Source organism: Panicum virgatum, chromosome 8N (genome assembly GCF_016808335.1).
Source record: "Panicum virgatum strain AP13 chromosome 8N, P.virgatum_v5, whole genome shotgun sequence".
Classification (NCBI taxonomy): domain Eukaryota; kingdom Viridiplantae; phylum Streptophyta; class Magnoliopsida; order Poales; family Poaceae; genus Panicum; species Panicum virgatum.
The window spans coordinates 38415589-38420468 of NC_053152.1; positions in this window are offsets into that span (position 1 = coordinate 38415589).

Below are 4880 nucleotides of genomic sequence, written 5' to 3' on the forward strand. Positions count from 1 at the left end.
CTTCCAGAACGCTAATATGTGTATAAACCATTGGCATGGCTATGGATAGATTGTTTCTTCTCCTGAAAGCCATATATGAATAATGCATGCTTGGATTGTGCCGAAATCAGATCAAGGCATTCTTCACTGGCAAGGCCAACAGCCCCCCCCCCCCCCCCCTGCTCCATGGCTCTGCCATCAGCACCGCAGTTGCTTTTGAGAGAGGTTTTGTAACAGAAGGGCTTACCATTTTTCACCTCTGCATTTGCTGTTAAACCCAATTCCTTCACGTGGGATGATTTGAGATTTGTGCATCGCTGCTGAGTCCGCCATCAGGTTCTCTACGCTTTGTTGCTTCCCAGCATTGTTAGTACCTTCGTTGCCTATTCGTTTTGTTTTTCCATCGTTTTTTTGGCTTTTATAACTTCGTCAGTTTTTCATGGTAGGTAATCAGCCATTCAACCAGGGGCGAAGCCAGATCAGAAGAGCATTGGGGTCTTACGTAGAACAGAACGGGTCTTAATGTACTATTAACAACTAGCTACAGTACTTTGCCACTAGTTTTTCCAAAATTCGTCGGGGTCGGCAGACCCCAGCGCCAAGCCTCAGCTCCGCCACTGCATTCAACAGCAGATTAGTGCTATCAGCTCCTGAGTATTTGACAGACTACTATAACTGCAATTCCCGTGTTATGAAACATATCTCTGTAATTTTCTAATAGAATAATATTGTCAAAGTTTCAGAAATACTGCAAAGCGCACTGAAAAATTACAGTATCCCCCCCACCCCACCCAACCACCTCCTAACCACACATAAAAAATATAAAGACTAAGTAAAAAGTTTGGAGGCAAAGGAGACATCTTACAAACAATTAATTAACCGGCACATATGCCATTCACTGCATTTCATCTGCCCTTGCATCAGTTACCAGCTGTTTGGATTCTCACCTCTAAAACAGTTGTATAAGGTTCTGCGACCCCACTGCAGATGCGGCGGCCAATAATACTACTCAAGCCATTCCGGCGTTCATTAACGGGGTTAACCCTTCAGACCTTGTTTGGTTAATCCTCTTTAAAAGGGATCCTTGTCTGGAGATGATTGAGAGAGATTTTAACTTGTTGGGGTTATTAATCCTTCCATAACTCCAATTTTCTTTAATCTCCTTCAAACCGAGCAATGCTTTACTGTGGTCGTTCAAGTACCCAATATTGTACGTGCCACAATCAACAATAATCTAACAGCTCTACCGTTCGGCAAAGTTTTGTCCCCACCTCCTCAATGAAAGTAATGGGATGATTCGAGAGGATGAAATCGTGCACCACCGTCACTGTCACCTTCCCCTGCTCCTGATCATCAATGCTTACTCCTCTAACACCTACAGATTACCAGAACATTTCCCTTAGAAAGGAAAACTCAAATATGAGGTGACAAAAAAAGAAAAGAGTACTCCTACAAGGTTTTTCCATGTCATATGAAGCAAGTAATATAGACAACTCATACAATACAGGTTGCCCATTAAATTCATTCTTAATGACTTAATACTAATTATTGATTGCATATAGAAAAGATGCACATGTTGTCTATAAAACATCATAAATTATGTTGGCCATTGTATCCTGTGCCCAAACCGTCTCTTTGCGATGGAATGACTTTCACTTCTCTACCACGTAGATGGCACATTTAATGCGTTTTGTATTCCAAGAACATGTTTAAGCTAAATTTATTCTTTACCCATAATACCCTTAATGAGCCGCCAGATGTTGTCCACACGCTCCTCATGGTGAATGGTCATTTTCAGCACAGAATCCTATGATTTGGGAGAAACAAAGGACACAGGTTAGAAAAATAATTTAAGACATGCCAAATAGATGGCCTACAATTTTGTCTACTATTCTTTTAGTTGTCACTTTTCTATTGCGTCTGAACTAGGATATCTATGGAAATGTACAAGCATATTAGAGTCATATTAGAGTCGTAGGTGTATGACATCTCTCACCCGGTTTAAAATCATAATGTCTATTTTTTTAGATGTGTGAATTTAATAGTCTGTAATGATCTAGAACCGTCATCTCGAGTCAACAAAAATGGGATGCGCACGCATGCTCCTCCTACTCAAGCGGCCACGCCAGCCGCTGCACATGTGTGCTGCTCTTGCTCCCACACCAACCGCCACCACGCGCGTGTTGCTCTTACTTTCGCGTCCATCGACCAAGATCAAGCTCCTCTGGCTTCTGTACTCGGCACCATGCCACGCACTGCTTCTCCCCCAGGCTGGCCAGCACTGCTAGAAAACATACTATCGGTCCATATAAAAGTAACTGAAGTAGGAAGATCTAACATTAATGGCAGTGCCGATCTTCTTATTGCTACCGGTATTTTTTAGGTGCATGGATCCAAGGTATTTTAGTATCGATTGGTGTTACCACCCAATACTAAAGGGTCCTTCCATGGTTAGATTCTTTTATGGTAGAACCGGTTGGTAACACCACCGGGTACTAATGTGGATTTTTTTAGTACCAGTTAGTTTTACCACCTGATAGTAAAAAGTCCTCCATAGGTTACTTCAAAAAGAAAGCCTGCCCCCAACCACAATTGTTGTGTAGATGAGATGGTAAGGGAGGTTTGCGTGAGGCAAGAAGTCCTGAGTTTGAATCCCATCTACCGCGTACAAACTTATTTCTTGTGAAAAAAAATCACATGACTTGTGACTTGTGACTCGTGAGGTGCGGTTATGCGGGCCTCTTCTCAGGCTTAAATTATTTTCTGATGCAAAAAATACTTTAGAACCGGGTGAAAGCATCACCCGGTACTAAAAGATCCTTTTAGTATTAGTTCATCCATCCTGTGTTAATACCCAAGACTTTTAGTTCTGGATGCACATTACTGGTGAACCTGTCCTAAATGGTCTTCTCAACCGGTAATATAAACACTTTTTTCTAGTAGTCCCAGGACGAGGTCAATGGGAAGGTGAAGTGAGGAAGAAGATTTTTTTTTAATGTTGCAGTCACTGATTTACCTTTTTGTGCTTACATTATTGTTTCTTAGTGTTGCAATATGATATTTTGAAATGCTATAATGGGTGATCTTGGATGCTGCGGCTGCAGTAAAAAGATTGACCTATATGCTAATTTTTTTGGATTAGACTCTCCATGTTGCAGAAGATGTTGTGTGATTATAATTTTTGGATGTTGCAGTATTGTGTATTGAATGGTGCAATACTCTTTTGTTATTGATGAACGTTGCATGAAGCAAGGTGCAAATGTTAAGGTGGGAATTTTAAACTTGATTCAATTGCAAAGGTGTACTTAGTGCACATTTTGGATGTTGGACATGATGCTTTTCATTATTGCAGATGCTTTTTTTTCATGTCATATATGCTACTTTTTCATGTTATGATAGAGTGACAATACGTCCGGTACGTTAGTAATTTTACTTTTTTATAGAATCTCGGATGAAGACAAACTTTACATCAAAATTGTAGAGCTTGATGATATCTAAAACTTTGTAGTTGATACCTTTTTCATTCAAGGTCATTTTGGTAGTCAAAAAAATTATTATAATTTCTCTAGTTTCAAAATCAACAAATTTGAATTTGTTTTTAAACAATCTCGAATGTAAAATATAAAGTAGTCCCATATCAAAGTTTTAGTGCTAAGATCTAAAATTTATAGTTTATACATTATTCATTTAAGAACGTTTAGTATCACAAGATCATTTACTAGGTCTGCATGCGAGGTTTGAGGTAAACAGTTTACGCAAGTGTGCATATAATGTTAAAAAAGTATACTTTGATAGTAGGGGGGCTTGTGGTGGTGGCCGATTAGCTTGGATATTTTTTCTTTTTTTCTTTTGCTATTTTCGAGTTTGTTTCCTAATTTTCTTTATTTTCTCAAAAATGCACCCACCCTGAAAATCTTGTAGGGGTGGGTGTGGCCATGACATGCCCCTACAAATGAATTTTTATGGGTGGGCACATTAATTACCGGCTCCTACAAATCAATTTTTAGCTGTGGGAACTTCCTTAAAAATATGTTTATACCCACCTTTAAAAATCCTTATTGTAGTGGTGATATACACATAAAAGGAAACATTATTTATCACTAAATATTAGTTGATAGCTCGCCTCGCCTTGCCAGCATTGTAAAGCGAAAGCTTGTCGGCCTAGAAGTCATAAGCCAATTGTGCTTGCTCTTTGCAGCAAGGAAAAGCAAGCCCAAACCTTACCAGAACAGGCACGAAATAAGCTAGAAAAAACACCAAAATATGTTGCCTTGGAAAAACACCAAAACATGTTGCCTTGGTGGAGAAACTATGCATGCAGGCCCTTAACGTGAACACCCACAATAAATCTAAGCAGACAGTGAACAAAAAGTTTTTTCACATTGGACAATCAAACAAAAATTGTATTGTTGGAAAGGATGCTGGTTTCCTTCGGTGTAGTCTCCAATAAGGGTTTGTTCTTATTCATGTCAACTGCGTTTTGAATTGTAGCCTTCGCAACCTTCAACTCCTTGGGCCTTGTTACTAGATAATATAAACAAACATTGACGTCCTCAAGCGAAGGAAGGTTCTCAAAACCAACAGCAAAGTCACCCGATTGACCCATTGATGACTCAATCCTTCCAAATCCTAACTCCAGGGTTTGAAGCTTTGGCATTGCTCCTTGGGCAAACACCACTCTTGTGATCAACAAGATTTTGAACTTTCTAAGAGACGGGAATGGATAAGCATTGCTGATGACCAACTCTTCGCCTCTGTCCAAACGTATGAAAAGATGAGAAAGGGATGGTATGCTCCCAAGGACATGAAGTCCCTCCTCTCCCAGCACTAATAAGCGGATATGTAGGATGGTCAAGGCAGAGAGTGCGGAGATCCATTTCGGCACTATGTGCACGGTGATA